At 41.8% G+C, this 19615-nt stretch overlaps 1 protein-coding gene across 1 annotated transcript in view; it reads left to right on the top strand.

Annotated features, from left to right (window-relative positions):
• Positions 1-19615, top strand: part of LOC139982813 (uncharacterized) — an 890000-nt gene that overhangs the window by 604613 nt on the left and 265772 nt on the right. The gene's annotated exons all lie outside the window — the stretch shown is intronic.

Genomic DNA, 19615 nt, shown 5'->3' with positions numbered 1-19615 from the left:
TGAGTAGGGGGAGTTTTTATGAGTCTCCCGGTATGCGTCACATGAGAAGTAAATGTTTTGTTTTTCGGTTTTATCATCGTTTTTCAAGTGGAACAACTCATAAAATCATGTCAAATGAAAATAATATATATTTGAATATCCTTCCTTAGTTTTACTAATCAGGAATGCTTGATAAGGCATGCAATGCATCGTTCGAAAATGTAATTTTAAAGTAGAATTGAAAATGAACGACATAAAACAATATCTGTGAAGCGTGTGGAGCACAACTTTGAATATTCGTTGTGAAAGAAAACCTACTGAACGATGTTTACTGCGTAAATAAATTTCGCGGAACTGGTATAGAGAAATTACGTACTGCAGCTTACGTCAGAAAAGCTCATAAATGACACAGGTGGATAGAGCGCATCAAAATTCGGTTTAGGAAATCCCTATACAGTCGACAAAAGTCGATGTCTCCTTCCGTTTTCGAGTTATAAGCGATTTTGTGTTTTTGGTTCCTTGCTTTTTGCAAAGCAAGGAACCTATGCGTTCAACTTGGCGTGTGTGTATGTATGTATGCGTGCATGCGCGTGTGTGTATGTCTGTGTGTGCATCTGTGACGCTTGGATACGCTCTATCTCAATAAGTAAAAGTTGGATTGAGGCCAAACTTGGACTATAGATTCCCCATATGGAGAAGGTGTGCCCTATTGTTTTTGGTGCCCACAAAGGTCAGTTATGGTCCAAAAAACGAAAATATTAAAACTGCAATAACTCCCATTGCCAATGTGTGACAAGGTTGATATTTTGGGACAAGTTGTGAACTGGTTAGGGGAACATTTTGAAATTTAACATTCATGCAATCCAAGGTCACCAAAGGTCAATCAATGTTAAAAAACTAGTATTTTTGCGATAACTTGAAACGAATTGTTTGTTAGGGTTGGGAGTTGCTTCAATGTAATCCAATTGTCGACCTCATCTGGGTGACCCTTGACCTCAATTTGACCTCTGGTGACCTTTAAGTGTTTTGGAGATTTTTACAGTTTCGATGCTATTTTCAGATGTCAAAGGTACCTTCTGATCATAAATGTCAATAGGTTGACCCCGTGTGACCTTCATGTGCGAAGTTATATGGGGTCAAAGTTTTTCGGTCGGAGTTAGGATGGCTGTACAGACTTGTCCTGTTGTTTTTTGGAATCAGGAGATCAAACTACATCTGAAACCAAGATCAAAAGGTGAAAGGTCACATTAGAAAAAATGTGCTTAATTTGGGAGGAAACTGGCGAAAAAGAAAATGTTTGGTTTTGATGCTAGATTTGGATATCAAAGGTACCTTCCGATCAAAAATGTCAATGAGTTGACACCCAGGTGAGCTTTGTGTGTGAAGTTATATGAGGTCAAAGTTAATTTTCAGACATTTAATGCAGTAACTCCCAGTGCCAAAGTGTGACACAGTTGATATTTTGGGACAAGTTGCAAATGGTATAGGGGTATATTTTCAAACATAATGGTCATGTGATCCGAGGTCACCAAAGGTCATTTAATGTTAAAAAACTAGTATTTTGGGTGAGAAAATGGGCAAAGAAAAAATGTTTGAATTTTTATAGTCTTGATGGTATATTCACGTCTCACCGATCAAAAATGTCAACTGGTTGACCCCAGGTGACCTTTGTGCATGAAGTTATATGAGGTCAAACTTAATTTTCAGACATTTAGTGCAATAACTCCCAGTGCCAATGTGTGACACAGTTGATATTTTAGGACAAGTTGCAAATGGTAAAGGGGAATATTTTCAAACTTAATGGTCATGTGATCCGAGGTCACCAAAGGTCAATTAATGTTAAAAATATAGTATTTTGGGGGGAGAAAATGGGCAATAAAAAATGTTTGAATTTTTACAGTTTTGATGCTCTAGTTAGGTCTCACCGATCAAAAATGTCAATGAGATGACCCCCAGGTGACCTATGTGTGTGAAGTTATGTATGTATACAAGTTCACAGTTAATTTTTAGACATATAATGCAATTAACTCCCAATGCCAAGGTGTGACATGGTTTATATTTTGGGACAAGTTGTGAATGTGCTGGAACATTTTTAAAACTTAACCGTCATGGGATTTAAGGTCACCAATGTTATCATATCTGTTGACCCGCTTGTAGGTGACCTAATATTTCTTACATTTTCGACGCCATATTCAGATCTCAAAAGTGCCTTCCGATCAAAAATCTGATAACAATTTGTGATCACAAAAGTGTTGGCTATAGTGTTGGTTACTTTATGGGTACATGTAGGACCACAATTCCTTGGACTCTTTCAGCCCAATCTTGCTTGATAATATTTATGTGTGTATTGTCATATACCCCTATTCAAGGAACCACAGTGCCCTTGGGCTCTTGTTCTTCAAAAGATAGAATAATTTCAATTCTTGATTACCCAATCTTTGTAACCTTCTCACCCCGTCTTTGAGCTGTGTTTCCTATTAATTAATTAATTAATTAATTAAAATTGCTTCACTCTATTCATTTGTATCCTTAATTGCATTCTTATTTTATTAAACCTTACAAGCTACTAGCCTTTAATTAATCATTTCATCGTTAAACAATAACAAATAATCCTTGAATCCTACATAACCTAATCTATTTTCTCCAATCTAAACCATTTATTCCTATTTGTATTCGATTCCCCCTAAAATCAACCCCTTATTTCCGTTCCAACAATGTATTTCTTTTTAAACTAACACGACCTAATTGTCCTTGTTTATCGCCTTACTTTCCTTTATATTGAAGTCTTTTTTTCTCCTATTTATAATATCATAATAAATATTTTAATCCTAACCAAATCCAATATATTTATCTCTATTATCAGTAACTCTATTCTTTCATTCTAGATTCCTATCTCCTGTGTGCGTCTATTAGACTGCTCTCCTAGAGTTGATGAGTCTGGTCTGAACCTTATCCTTCAGTCTGGTCTCTCTCTCTCTATCCTGAGTTCTCTCCAGAAGCTGTGGATCAGGGACAATTACAGGACACTAACTAATGAAGAGTTTTCGGCCATCTTGTCTTACTCCTCACAGTGTACGAGCTTGAAGGAGCTGGGGTAAGTATTCTGGTGTAGATGTTAGAATCATCATAATAGTTAAACAGGGAATTAATTAAATTAATAAAAGTTATCAATATTAAACTAACATTAGAGACTGTAAAGTCTGCTGTATTTTAATGTCAATTAGAACTGGACTTAATTAGTTTAAGTAGATTTATTTGAGTAAATTAGGCCATCGTCAAAGGAATTCTGTAGGGTGTTAATATAAATGTAACGAAATATAATGGATTAATAGGTAATATTTTTTAGAGTTTATTGGTGAGAGAGGGTCTGAGGGTTGTGTGGAGGTTGTTTAAAACGTTCTTTGTTTGGATTGTTGTTACAGTTTAACTCAAAAATGAAAAATGAAAGGGAGCCAAACATATATATACATATATATATATATATATATATATATACTAGAACCTGGGCATGTGGCCGATGATGGGTGAGGGGGGGGTATTTGGAGAGAGTGCTAAAAATAATGAGAAAGTGATTGTGTTGCGACTTAACGTTACCAGGTTTGAATTTTCCGATTCGTCATTGCCTAAATTTAATAGGAGTGGATTAATTTCATACTTGGTAGAATACTGTCGATAGTGAGTGACTTATCTTCAAATTCGAAAGTTTGAAAGTAATTTGAGCCCATCGAGGCACAGCACTTTGTGACATCAAAACTACTTTACTCTCAGCAGTACCAAATGGTTAATCTTATGTTTAATATATTACTGATATTTACAAGGTGATTAGTGTGGCTCTTAATAAAGTATAAACAGGAAGTTGTAAAAACACCTTGGTATGAATGAAGTCAGATATTTTGGACACATGCATCTCTTTATGGAGAACATAGCAAAAAATTTAAAAATGGTACGGGGATATCCCCTCTCCTTATACCCCTCCCATAGAATCCACCGCTATCTGCCTGAAAATTGTGGCAGAAAATTTACTTTGCCCCCACCCACACATCAAAAACTTGGCTATGCCCCTGCAGAGTATACATTTTGAGAGGTTACAGATAATTTGACAGTTTAATGGTTTCTTGCGTAAAATCGAAGTCACATACTCCACTGTACCTCACTGCTTGTGCCTGCACTTTCCAATAAGACTTTCCTTCGCGAATCAACGAAGGTCGCATTAGTGTGGCTCTTAATAAAGTATAAACAGGAAGTTGTAACAACTCCTTGGTATGAATGAAGTCGGATATTTTGGACACATGCATCTCTTTATTGAGAACATAGTTAGATACGAAATTGATTTTGTTATGGTTAAGGAAACTCATACCAACTCCACAAAAATGTTTTAAAATTTTTTTAAATTGTATATGAATCAATGACGAACTAATGAGTGCAATGTGATAAAATTGTAAAGGTTGATATTTAATAAACACTTAAATGATTAGGAACATCAGTGTATCTGCTTGTTTGTATGTAATATGACATTTTGTGTTTATCTTGTTCTTGAATAACCCGAGAGGACCAGTTGTTGCGCCCAGTAAAGAATGTTGCTATGTCCTCGACCCTCCTACCCCTCTCCCTTCCATTCATCCTCCGTTTTAGTGCAAGTTTTTGCAGGTTTGCCATCCGCCATAGCGTTGAAAAAAACTTACTTTTTAAGTTTAAGAAACAATTTTTCAGCTTTAAGATTCATGATTTCTAAATTTCATATTTTAACAGTGACCAATCTCAGACATTTTAGTTCTCATTTAAATAAATTTACGGAAAATAACATACGATATAAATCACGTGATCTGGAAGTACTATCAATCACATACATTTACATACAGCAGTTCCAACTTTAATCGTTATTATCTACAGTAATATACCCATTCTAATATATTTTTCGTGCAATGGTTAAAACACAAGGGTCATAATGATCAATCAGGTGTGATTATTTCCTTGTTATTGTTGTTAACTTTGCTTATTTTAATTGATTTGGTAAACATTAAACCATACTAAGAGGACATTCCTCTACGTCTTCTACATCTTACACGATGATTACTCTGCTTCTATCCATAGGTTTGGCGTATACGTTCTGCCAGACACTATTCCGGTTGGAATCATTCCATCATCCTTGGAAACAAGAAATGTGAAGGGTATTGTCTGACGTCATAATGGACACATTTCAAATTTCGTACATTTATTTAAAGGCTTAACCAACTATGTGAAAGTCTGTTGACTTGTTGATTCACATACAAGAGAGTAATGAATTTGTATGATGGAGACACCCAAAACAGAGTCTTGGGATGGTAACAACGAACCAAATAATATATACCTAACAACACTGAACACTTAACAACATATTCCTTTCATTTAGCTCTTTTGCAATCACTGCCCTATCATAAAGTTTTGTGAGTAGCCATCACATCAATCTATGCTTTAAATCTCTTTCCCAAATGTAATTGTATCATACACTTTGGGCAACTAAATTACACTGCGACAATGATCGTGTAAGGTTTTGTTGTGCTTTCCCCTTCCAATGAAAGTTTTAATACCCCTGGGAGTCTGTCAAAGCCCCCCCCCCACACAAACACCTACCCACATATAAAACATAACCACATCTACGCTTAAACTATTCTATCAATCTGAATTACAGAATAACGCCGCAAAATCTAACATAGCAACAAACTTATTGTTTATCTGGAATTTGTGAGACGCATTTCTAGGTTGAATGTTATGAGATCAACACAATACTTGACACATTCCTAATTATATTTACTTACACAACGATAGTGATGTAAATTATGCGTACTACAGCAAGGGGACTAGTATAACTCAGGATTAGTGATATATGAAATCTTGGAGAAAGGTATAGGCCTACTGTATTATTTAGTTCTCGTCCACATGCAGTCTCTGAATACATTGAAAATAAAAGCAACATCTGTATCAGCGGATATCACTGGCCGTGTATAACGGCGAGATGATAAGCGAACACTAGACAGACCAAAAGTGTAACAGAATCGTAGGGACTAGATGTACCGTACTTGAAATATCCTATGGGTAATATTAGCTCAGTATGATGACATCAAAGACGTTATCACATCAAAGACATTATCAACGCAAAGAATAGACAATCGTTATGTTTTGTACAGAAGGTCAGTAAAACCAGCATGAAAAGTGTGGGGGGGGTGGGTCTATAGTCCTTTTCCAGAAAAAAGGAAACTTAAGACTTCAAATGATAACTTCTGAGGCATAGTTGACTTATATTATGTCATTGTAAGGCTTAACGCAACATTGTGATATAACAACTTTGAAATGCTATGTAAGTTTAAAATGCGTGATGGTGGGGGTAAGGGGACCGCCACCACCCTCTTGGTCGGCGCTTGAAAAGAGTACAATCTGAATGTATTGGCAAACATTAACTTCCATGAATGATTTGCCTTGCAAAAATATTAGTATAATAAAAAGTGGGAAATGATATTAGGGAAAGCATAAGAAAAATATGTGAATTTAACAACCTTTATTTAACGTAGGTTTCTTAAAATTTCTTAGAAACTATTATTTACTTCGCTCCTCGCTTACCTGTCTCCTCACAACCTTAGCACCTCATTCTACCGTGCCTATAAAGTCCTGGTAAATAAATAACACTGTGCGCCCTCTATGACCGGACCCCCCTTCCGGTCCCTCCTCCTTTTTCATTCTACCATTCCAAGTGCCTACACGCATATTTTTCTTGTGGATAGTTTCCTTGGAAAATTGTCTTGGTTTTCTTCGACGATCGCCGGAAGTTTTTTAGCTTCGGATCTTTAGAAGTTTGACAGTCCTTTCCTGACCGATAAGTATCCTTTTTATCAAAAAGGGAGGGTTTTGGGGACTGTTTTCGTAGTGCGTTTCCTCCTCGGGTTGGTTTGCGGCGGGGTTAGCAGTTCCGCGAAACTGCCTAGGTTCCCGCCCTATTCCTCCCCACGCTAAAGCGTGTTGTTGTTATTGTGTTTTCTTAGCTTGTTTACTAGCTTCTTCCCCCAATTAGTTTCTCTCGTCCCCCTTTTGGGGATTCATATTGCTCACTTATATTCACTCTTTTTCGTATGTATTTCTCGCTCTCTCATTTTTGTTTCAGCTTGCATTTTCATGTTAGGCCACCCCGTAGCGTTACCTTGTTTACCGTTGCTAGGTTACGCTACGCTCCACCTAAGCCTAATTCCCTCCCTAGTTCTCCCCTCTTACGTTAAGCTTCTATTGTTGTTCATTTATCACTAAGAAGTAATCTTCCTTAATCCGGTTATTCAGCATGTCACGCAATCCATTGAAGTGCATCAACTGCTCTATGTTTCGCCCAGGCAGAGCCTGGGACGAACACGACCTTTGTCCAAAATGCAGATCCTGCACTCGACGAGACCCCTGCCTGGTGTGTATTAAGTTTACACCAGCTCAGTGGCAGGACATCGACCTGTGGCTTGAGGGCTTACGTAGCAAGCTCCAGGGAAGGCTGGACTCGATCCCGAGCGCAATCGGGGCGCCGGAGGTTCCAGGAATAACGGGAGATAGAGAGGAGGAGGGAGTAGTAGAGAGAGAGGTGGAGGAGAGTGGCCAGGAGAGGGCCGAAGGAGAGAAAGAGGTAGAGAGAGAGGAAAGAGAAAGAGAAAGAATTCCCCTAACGGCCCCGGCTACGTCCGGATCAGTTACGGCCAGAGGGAAGGGCAGGAGCAAAGGCAAGGCTCCTGCCAGGAAAAGACCTCCAAAGCAGAGGCACAGCTCGGCCGAGCTGGAGACTCCGTCTCAGTCCGGGCCGCAGCTAAACAGACCCACAGAGCGCGGCCCCCCGGCCGTGGGAGGCTCGGGTCCTAAAGAGAGAGCAACCGAGGGGACGCGGAGACGGAGCCGGTCCCGATCCAGGGAGCCGGACAGGGAGCCGGAGAGGCGGGTTCCGACGGAGATCCCGGCCCGAGAAAGTAGGGAGAGAGAGTCCTCCCGCCGACCCAGAAGGGAGAGATCGGGGTCGCATACAAGATCCCCAAGACGTAGAGAGAGGAAGAGATACTCTCCAATCTCCGACGAGTCCTCGGACTCTTCCGACGATGGATACAGAAGATCCAAGAGGAGGCGCCGGTCCCCGAGACGGCGTCAGGAAGAGGAACCAGCTTGGCTTTCCAAACTCACCGGCCTGCTACGGCCCCTGCTGGAGCAAAGGACGCCCACGGTAGCCGACGTGGCACCGGGCCCTACCAGCCCCGTATCGACCATGGCCCCGCAACCGGCCCCGGACCCGGACGCTCTGGATTGCAGAGCGTCGGTGAATCTTTCCGGCTTGGAGGACGAAGGGGAGCCCATAGATCCAGATCCTCTCGACTACGATCCTATGGAGGACAGCTTTGGTCACAATTACGAACCGGAGGAAGCACCCGTGACAGGAGGAGCCCTCCCACAGGAGCTAATAACACGGGCGGCAGACATATTCAGACGACACCTGGGGTTCGAGGAACCCGAGACGCAACCGCAGAAGGCGGGCCGGGTATCAAAATTGACGGCGACCGGCGAAGCGTCATATAAGCCCAAAACTACCATACCAGTAGACGCAACCTGTTATGACAGATTTGAGGCCATTGCCAACAAGACCAAGTGGACGGCCTTCCCGGCCAGGGCAGATAGAGCGGTCAGGGTACCTGACGAGGCATGGAAGGATCTATTCAGATGCCCAACCATTCCCCAGGAGGCCAAGGAGAGATTAAAAGCCGAACAAGGGGCCTCATCCACACACGTGTTCAAGACCCCGGACCAGAGGAAGCTAGAAGAGCTTTTGGTAGAGGTGGACATGGCAGCCCGTTCGGGCATGAAGTTCGCATCGGTACTAATGCTATCAGCCGAAGTCCTTATGCGACACCACCAACAGCTCCCTGAGGACAGCAGCCAAGTATCCAGGGACGAAGCGGGCCAGCTCCTCCTGCTGCTGGGCCCCCTCGTCAGACTCGCGTACGATCAATTTGCAAGGGTCGCTACCAGGTCCGTTAAGGCCCGTAGACAAAACATCGTCTCCGCCATCCATTGGCCTTCGACGGAGGCGAAGGACAGTATGCTGGAACTACCAATCCTCGGGGAAGACCTTTTTGCGGGCTGCTTCCAAAAGAAACTCCAGGAAGAGGTAGCCCGAAGGGAGACTCTGGCCAAATCAGAATTCCGACCCCCACCTACCCAGAGAACCAGACCCTTCCGCCCGAGGGAGAGCAGAGCACCTAGGGGAACGAGAGCAGCACCCGCCAAATCTATGAGCAGAGGAGCTCTCAGAGGCCGAAGCCGGGGGGCAGCCTTCCGTCCAACCCGCCCCTGGGCCCCCAGAGGAGGCAGAGGCTCCACGTCGACCAGACGGGACAGTGACCGCTCCTCCAATCGACCAGCGTTCGCCGCCCAGCCCTAGGGGTGCCCACCTCACCGCGGCCATTCCGCCGGTGGGGGGGAGACTAACAAACTTCTCCCAGCAATGGGAATTTATTGGCGGGGACAAGTGGGTGTTGGACACAGTCAAACATGGGTACAAAATAGAATTCTCCTCCAGCCCACCTTTCGGGGGCGGAGGAAGGCAGACACTCACACCCACGGACCCCGTCAAACGCTTAGCCCTAGAAGGGGAAATTCTGGCCCTGCTGGCCAAGCAGGCAATTACAAGAGTTCCGGAAGAGACGGGACCACTCTTCCGGTCCTCCTTTTTTCTGACCAAAAAACGGGACGGCACCTGGCGTCCCATTCTAAACCTAAAACCCCTGAACACAAAACACATCAGACCAAAACACTTCCGCATGGAGACCTTAAACTTAATATTACCCCTACTCAGAAAGGGCATGTGGGCGGCGACCGTAGACTTACGGGACGCCTACCTGCACATCTTGATACACAAAGAACACCGACGATTCCTAGCGTTCCGGTACGCAGAACAAGACTACCAGTTCCGGGCGCTCCCATTCGGCCTAGCCACGGCTCCCAGAACCTTCACGAGAGTCGCGGGAGCAGTAGTCGCCTACCTCAGAAAAAGAGGGGTCACCCTCTACGTATATCTAGACGACTGGTTGGTAGTAGGGAACAGTCTATCGGAAGCAACCAACAACGTCCACAAAACGCTCCAGACCCTTCAAGAACTGGGCTGGATCGTGAACCAGAAGAAATCACGGCTATCACCCTCCCAGACGATCCAGTTCCTCGGGGCCATACTGGACTTCACCACCGGGGTAGCCCGACCCTCAGAAGAAAGAGTCGCGGCAGTCAAGGCGACCACACAACAGATCTTGGCACACCGGGGGTCACCAACGGGGACATGGCTCCGGGCCCTGGGACTCATGGCCAGCCTCGTCGATATAGTGAGACTGTGCAGGCTACACATGCGACCTCTGCAACTGCACCTGCTGAGGTCCGCAGACCCTACAGACCCAGACAAAACAACGCTCATCTACAGGTCAGAGGAGGTCACACAACACTTTCGATGGTGGCTCGACCCAAACAACTGGAGTTCAGGGGTACCCTTTGCGATACAGCTACCAATGACATCGATAACGACGGACGCGTCACTGTCCGGATGGGGAGCTCACTGGAGCAATCGCACAGCATGGGGGACGTGGTCCCAAACAGAAACATCTCTCCACATCAACATCCTGGAGATGATGGCGGTCAAAAGAGCCCTGGAAGCTTTCAACGACCACGTACAGGGAACGATAACCACAATCTTCACCGACAACACGACAGTGGTGGCCTACATCAATCGGCAGGGGGGCACCCGCTCAGAGAGACTGTGCCGACTCGCGTGGGAGGTGATAACAGCGGCCGAGGACTCCGGCACGATCCTAAGGGCTTCCCACATCGCAGGCAAGCTCAACGTGATGGCGGACGCCCTATCCAGGGGGCATATAGACCCCAACGAATGGTCTCTGGAACAGGAGACTTGCGACAGAATCTTTTCGATCTTCGGCAGGCCCACGATAGACCTGTTCGCAACACACAAGAACAACAAACTCCAGACCTTCTGTTCCAGACGATTCCACCCCCTGGCCTACCACACGGACGCAATGTCCCTCTCCTGGGACCACATGGATGCGTACATCTTCCCGCCGCTATGTATGATCGGACAAGTCCTCAGGAAAATTCGGAACTCCAAGGGCAGGTTCACACTAATAGCCCCGTTCTGGCCTCGCAGACCCTGGTTCGCCGAGATCCCCCAACTCCTCATGGACGCCCCAGTGAGTCTACCGGACAAGCCCCACCTACTGTCCCAGAGACAGGGAACTCTCTCCCACCCAGACATCAAGGGGTTACAATTAGTTGCCTGGAGGCTGTCCGGTCTTCCCTACGACAGAGAGGCTTTTCAGAAGCAGCTGCCGCGATGGCAGCCGACGCTAGAAGGGGAACGACCGCAGCGACTTACGATTCCCGTCTGCGGAAGTTCGACCAATGGTGCCGACCGAGACAGATACTGCTGCCTGCTGCCTCTGTGACACAGATAGCCGAGTTCCTCCTCTCACTCTTCGGAGAAGGGAAACAAGTCTCCACTATCAGGAATTACAGGTCGGCCATCGCTGCCATCCACCAGGGCTTCCCAGATGGCTCCACACTGAGCAATAACCCGTACATTGCACAACTCATCAAAGGCATGGCGAATCGTCGCCCACAGATCAGACGGCTGGCCCCCTCCTGGGGACTCTCAGCAGTGTTACATGCCCTGGCAGGACCACCATACGAACCAATGGCTAACGCCTCCCTGGCTGCCCTCACAAAAAAGACACTCTTCCTCGTCGCAGTTGCGTCAGCAAGAAGGAGGAGTTGCCTCCACGCCCTATCCACCAAGCAGAATCACATCAGATTTGAGGGCCACGGGGTGAGGATGGTTCCAGACCCGTCATTTATTGCAAAGAACCAGACCTTGACCTTCTTGCCAGGAGACATTTTCATCCCGGAAATTAAGACCATGTCATCAGTAGCCGAGGACAAACGATGGTGTCCAGTCAGGGCACTGAAGTGGTACCTGAACAAGACAGAGAAGTTAAGACAATCAACTTCTCTCTTCATCATACCACGACCACCCTACGCAGCGGCCTCCAAAGACACTCTATCCAGGTGGCTAGTAGAGATCATACGCCCGTTCACATCAGGGACCTCCCGACCAAGGGCTCACGACGTCAGAGGGGTCGCGGCCTCTACAGCCCTATTCGCCGGAATCCCGGTAGAGGACATACTCAAAGCAGCAGCGTGGAAAACTCCAACTACGTTCGTCGCCTGCTACTTGACCGACCCTTTACATGCCGAAGCGGCATTTGGTAGCGCGGTGATGCGAGGTCCGGTGGGTAACAGGTCCCACCCCTCGGGCCTCCCACCATCGGGCAGTGCCACTCGGTGCTAAGGTTGTGAGGAGACAGGTAAGCGAGGAGCGAAGTAAATATTCCAAAACTTACTGGTTTGGATATTTACGAGTGACGAGCTTACCTGTCTCCATTCCCGCCTCCCTCCCCCGAGAGGGTGGTGGGACACAGCCGGACGGAGGAGCGGTCGCTCGACTTGACTCATGACTCCTTGCTTCACACCAGATAGACAGAACCACCATCCACCAGAGAGCCATCGACTATGTCTATCGGTGAGTGTACCTATGTGTTTCCGTATGCGTTTGCGTACATAGTCTTCCACTTACGTTCTCACCTAAGTTGATCTAAGGGTAACAAGTGGCGGACCGTAAATCTTTAGGCTCCTTGTTAGTGTAAGGGGTAGTTCCGCCTGCAGGGTTCAGGAGAGTGTCCCCCCTTCCCGCTGCGCCGGGGAGGGTTACACTCCCCCCTGCTAAGAAGGCGTCAGTGAATTTTTTGTTAGGGGTTCACTTTGGGAAGTTAACTCGACGGGGGTCGTTGGGGGTGGCCAGACCTTGCCACCCCCACTCCCGTGTCCGTGAGGCCACTCTTTAGGAATGGTCTCATGAGAAAGGAGGAGGGACCGGAAGGGGGGTCCGGTCATAGAGGGCGCACAGTGTTATTTATTTACCAGGACTTTATAGGCACGGTAGAATGAGGTGCTAAGGTTGTGAGGAGACAGGTAAGCTCGTCACTCGTAAATATCCAAACCAGTAAGTTTTGGAATATCATTGTGTATGTCGAGTCATAATAACACGATGTTAGAATATAGATATATTCCTCCTCCACAATGTTTGTGTATAGAGAGTGATGTCTTTAGGCTTCATACAGTTAAAAACAAACATACCTAAGAAAGTGGCTGGAAACAAGATATACACACATGAGTTTATACAACTGACATACTCATAGGACATCGGAAATGTGATTATGACGATGAATGTCTAGTCTTGTAGCTCCATAATTTTACTCCATATTACAGTAATTACAAATACTTCTAGTTTTCTTTTTTATTATCATAGTAGATTTCATGATCTTTGATGACATCACTGATGTTGAGTGTTCTTTGATCAGTTCATCATCTCTTGGATTCTTACATTTTGATCTGAGCATCGAATACTCGACTATCAATATTCGATTTCTTGTCGTAGTGAAGATTTACATGTGTTAATTAGGATAAGTCTACAGTTGATCAGTTGTTTTAAAGTGATGATAACCAGTCTAAACTGATATGTTATATAACTAAGAGGACAATGGTTGTAAAGTAATCAAGTAGAAAACCGAGATGATAATGATAGTAAACCGATCGGTAATCTTACTGAGATATAAGGATTATAAACTGATTAGCTATATTACTGAGATGATAATGATGGTAAACCGATCGGTAATCTTACTGAGATATAAGGATTACAAACTGATCAGCTATATTACTGAGATTATAATGATAGTAAACCGATCGGTAATCTTACTCAGATATAAGGATTATAAACTGATTAGCTATATTACTGAGATGATAATGATAGTAAACCGATCGGTAATCTTACTGAGATATAAGGATTATAAACTGATCAGCTATATTACCGAGATGATAATGATGGTAAACAGATCGGTAATCTTACTGAGATATAAGGATTATAAACTGATCAGCTATATTACTGAGATGATAATGATGGTAAACTGATCGGTAATCTTACTCAGATATAAGGATTATAAACTGATTAGCTATATTACTGAGATGATAATGATGGTAAACAGATCGGTAATCTTACTGAGATATAAGGATTATAAACTGATCAGCTATATTACTGAGATGATAATGATGGTAAACCGATCGGTAATCTTACTGAGATATGAGGGTTATAAAATGATCAGCTATATTACTGAGATGATAATGATGGTAAACTGATCGGTAATCTTACTAAGATATAAGGATTATAAACTGATCAGCTATATTACTGAGATGATAATGATGGTAACCGATCGGCAATCTTACTGAGATATAAGGATTATAAACTGATCAGCTATATTACTGAGATGATAATGATGGTAACCGATCGGCAATCTTACTGAGATATAAGGATTATAAACTGATCAGCTATATTACTGAGATTATAATGATAGTAAACTGATCGGTAATCTTACTCAGATATAAGGATTATAAACTGATCAGCTATGTTATTGAGATGATAATGATGGTAAACCGATCGGTAATCTTACTGAGATATAAGGATTATAAACTGATCAGCTATATTACTGAGATGATAATGATAGTAAACCGATCGGTAATCTTACTCAGATATAAGGATTATAAACTGATTAGCTATATTACTGAGATGATAATGATGGTAACCGATCGGTGATCTTACTGAGATATAAGTATTATAAACTGATCAGCTATATTACTGAGATTATAATGATAGTAAACCGATCGGTAATCTTACTCAGATATACGGATTATAAACTGATCAGCTATATTACTGAGATGATATTGACAGTAAATCGATCGGTAATCTTATTGAGATATAAGGATTATAAACTGATCAGCTATATTACTGAGATGATAATGATGGTAAACAGATCGGTAATCTTACTCAGATATAAGGATTATAAACTGATCAGCTATATTACTGAGATGATAATGATAGTAAACCGATCGGTAATCTTACTGAGATATAAGGATTATAAACTGATTAGCTATATTACTGAGATGATAATGATAGTAAACCGATCGGTAATCTTACTGAGATATAAGGATGATAAGTTGATCAGATATATTACTGAGATGATAATGGTAGGAAACTGATAAGATCATATTTAAGGAATCAACTAGATTGATTACTCAGCTAATCCGGTTATCATAATGTTTACGATTTCAAAACAGACCAATAAAAATTAAGTAAGCACTGATACTTTACAGAACTCTCTTTCATTTTATTCCTACAGTTTGGAATGAGGACATCTATTCTAATTCTTCTAGCCATCTGAATTTACAGACCGGTCGATGGCAGGTAAGAGATAATTCACCTTTATGTCAGCTACTGCTGATATAAAAGTCCACCCTCTTATTTTTTTCATTCACATTCATTATTAATATCAAGATGGTGGGGAGGGGCTGGGTGTAGCCTGCATAAAATATAGAGTGATGGGCGGGAGCCTTGTTTTCCTGAATATCATTCAGCGCTAACAACACTAATCTTATACTGGGACACCTGTATCACTTCCATATCAGTGACGCTGTTGATATTACAAGTATTGTAAATATAGGCCTATATAGTTAAAATACATACCTTTAAACTGCAGGTTTGTTACATATTGTGCAATATTTTGATGTTTATGTTGTGTTTCTATTTGTGTGGGTTGTGAATGTACATATATTGATCTTCAAGTTTGGTTTCCAATGACCGTATAGAGTGTCATGAACATGTCAGCTGATTTTACGTTAATTTAATTTCAGTGACATATTAGCCATATCCCATACAACAGTTGTAAAACAATATTCTTAACCGACCCTGTACATTATTGTAGCTTTCTTTGTATAGCTAACCCTATAGCTGCCCCTGTATAGCTGCCTTCTGTAAATATGTCCCGTATTTCTGTCCAGGTATAGCTGCCCCGTGTAGCTGCCCCATATAGCTTCCTCCGTATTGCTGCCACCGTATAGCTACCCTTGTATAGCTGCCCCGTATATTTGCATCGGTGTAGTTGCCGCGTCGAGCTGCACCTATATAGCTGTCTCTGTATAGCTGCCCCTGAATTAATGCCCCTTTATATCTGCCCATGTATAGCTGCCCTGTCTATCTGCCCTCGTATTACTGCCCCTTTATAGCTACTTCCGTATTGCTGCCCTGTATAGCAGCCCCAATATAGCTGCCCCGTACAGATGCCCCCGTATAGCTGCCCTTATTATAAGTAAATAAGTTGGGTTATGATTAAAAACAATAAAGGTGACAATTGAGTCCCTAGATGAACTTTTTTACTAAAATAAAATAAGAACTACCGATTACGTAATATTTTGTACAATTTGACGAAACCATGTAATATTCACAGGATTATTTGATACCCGCAACAAGCTAAGCGATCTACATTCGTTGTTACAATCACGTGATTACCCTGATTAGGGAATTATTTGTTGTTTAACCAAATTTAAACAATTTGTGTACCACGAATTTAGTGTCACAGATATTTGTTTGTTAAAAAAATTACTTTAATTTGCCCTGGTGGGATTTTTGTGGACTGAAGTAGCATTATGTTTCCTTCTCCTTTCGTTAAGGGTCAAATTTGTTACCAGCAGATTATAACAGAAACAGCACAGAATACATAACTTGTAAAAATCCATTATTGCTACCCTTTCTTCTATGTTCTATCTTACTCAATTATGAACTCGGTTGTCTCTTATAGTTTCAAGGGGTTTGAATGGTAACTATAATTTAAGTTATTATTTACCCAGATGAGTGTAAACATGAGTGAGGTACAATTGAATTACATTTTGCTAATAAATTAAAAGTGTTCTTACTAATAGCTTCATGAGATTTAAATGATATTTGTTGTTTAAACATTTATTTATCAAGGTAAATGTTTTTGCAACGGTTCCAGGTACACTACTGTATATATGACATTAACAACAAAGAGTTTCAAGGTTAAAATGAGGAGGACCTGACCTATGCGAAGCAGGGTGATTCAACCATGGTTTCCTTTGTATGGTTTTAATATCATATCAGAAATTGGTTTTCATTACCTATCATCTGTGTGTGGAGTGCATATGTAAAATAAATTCTTGTAAACATCAGACTCACCGTTCTCCGCCATCCAGTATGTGGGGTCACTTTTCCTTCTGCAGTTCCGTTGTATAGATACCATGGTAACCAAAGAACTAGACACGTATTTTGTGTCGCTGTATACGAACCCAATGTTCAAAAATATCACGCACATGAATCTGATTTTTTTTTCAAGATACTGCATCACAGAGTTAATGATTCTAAGCCTTTGCCGTATATCGCTTTCTGCATTTTGTTAAAAAGCATCTTATAGATGTACAGTAAACTCTCCTTTGGAGAAGCTGGATGATTCGTTTCAAGCAATGGTTGGATGACAAGACTAACTTAACGAATGTAGCATTAACAATAGCTGGTTCCGCTTACAGTATCAACTTATTCGCCATCCAATAGCACTCAAAAGTTAAACTCGGATAGATGCTTGAACTCATGAGAAATCTGTTGCTTTTTACCCAGCATCGGAACTAAATCAGACCTATGACATAGTTCATAACATACGTACATATACTAGCTTCACCTTCTTATACATGTGATACTTGGGGCTGAAGTTGTTTCTATTCTCATCGCCTGCTGATGCTAATTAAAAGTGTTCAGATTCATATTTCATACTACAATATTGCCATACCGTTGCACAAATTACATGTACACTTTCTTCTGTAAGAAATATCTAACTCGAATTTGTAAAAAAAAGTCGCATATATTGTTCATTCATTTCCGTTATCACCAGTTAAAATATAAAAATATTTATAAATAGGAGAACCAAAGACTGAGAATATAAAACTATGTACATCAATACGAACATAAATATAAGAGAGGAAAAGATTAATAAATAATTGAAAGCTAAAGTTACTGAAAATAATCCGAAAAGGGTTCACGTGATTGTTTTTTAATAAACTTTACAGCAATGCAAAGAAAATAATTTATAAATGGCTTTTTTCCATTCTTTTTTTGGCAAGATATGAGGATTATGGGAATTTCTGTTGGATTTAACTTAAATATCAATAATTACGGGCTACAGTAGGTGCTCCATACGAATAGTCATGTCTTCTTTATACTCTAGGAATTGTCCAATGAAAACGCTTAAAGGAATAATTAGTTAACGAAAGAGCTGTAAATATGTTGCAGAATACAATTTTGAGAATTTTTAATCGGATTTTTTCTTTTTGATACACCGTTATTGAAGTTAGAATTATCCCTCGCGATCAAAATGGTCCAAGCAACGCTATGACTGAAACATCACCTTGATTTTAAATCTGAAACTAGACATTTCAATTGTGGTAACCTCCATTTGAATTAAATCTTGCTAATAAATTACCATTGTTCCTGAAAATACTTCAGGGGTGTTGAAGGATCACTTGCATACATTTTTATGTATCTTTAATAGTGTATACGTGACTAACATAAGTGTGTGAGTCTAAGCAGGCTTAGATATAATGTAAGGACAGATCTTGTTTTTAGGTGAAACCATGAAACTGGTTTATTGTTCAGCTGTTTTTCAGCGCAATAATGTTGCATGATTTTGGTCATTTGCACATATTGAAACAAGCGGAGCTGCTTTTATTACTCCATTTTAAGGGAACCGATCTAATTTGTTTCTTGGGGGGGGGGGGTGGGGGTTATTGTTTTAGTGGTAAATGGGAATAAAATATAAAATAGAAAGAAAATCTGTAGTAGTATGTGTAGCTCTACTAACCCGCTTTGTTGTTCTGTTGTACGGATACCATGGTAACCAAAACTAAGCAGGCTTATATATTATGAAAGGACAGATCTTGTTTTATGGTTAAAACATGAAACTGGTTTATTCTTCAGCTGTTCTTCAGCGTGGTAATGCTGGCTATGATTTAGTCATTTGCACACATGAAAGAAAGAGGAGCTGCTCTTATTACTCCATTTCAAGGGTTAAAATCATCTTTTTCTTTTGGGGGGGGTGGGTTGCGGTGGTGTGGGGTGGGTTATTGTATAAGTGTTAAATGGGAATACATTATAAAATAGAAAGAAACAATTGTATAAGCATGTGTTGCTCTGCTAAACGCTTCGTTGTTCTGTTGTACGGATACCATGGCAACCAAAACGTATGCAATCACTAGACAAAATATGACTATGCAGTATTTTGTATATTGAGATTATTTCTATCAATGTGATGCACTTTAACATGTTAAGAAAAGTAACCATAAAAATGATGTTTAAAGTCAAAGGTCAACTTAAGGGTCATGTTTAATGTTTTCATTGAAGTTTCAAGAAACCTTTGGGTAACACTGTCTGTACTCTCAGCACCATTAATAGAGGGCAGTATTATGATCAATATTCAAAAAGGCAAAATACTGAAGCTGTCTGAACTAAAAAAAAAGGGTTTCAAGATATTCGTGTTACTTCCCACTTGTTTTAAATAGACACCAATGTGCATGCATTAGATGATCTCAAAGTATTCAGGGCCCGGGTGGGGTGTGGAGGGGGCTTACTGACTGCGGTTATAGTCGGTAA

The sequence above is a fragment of the Apostichopus japonicus genome, chromosome 16 (assembly GCF_037975245.1).
Source record: "Apostichopus japonicus isolate 1M-3 chromosome 16, ASM3797524v1, whole genome shotgun sequence".
In the NCBI taxonomy this organism is placed as follows: domain Eukaryota; kingdom Metazoa; phylum Echinodermata; class Holothuroidea; order Aspidochirotida; family Stichopodidae; genus Apostichopus; species Apostichopus japonicus.
Note: the sequence above shows the minus strand (reverse complement) of the source record. Positions and strands in the feature narration are given on the sequence as shown.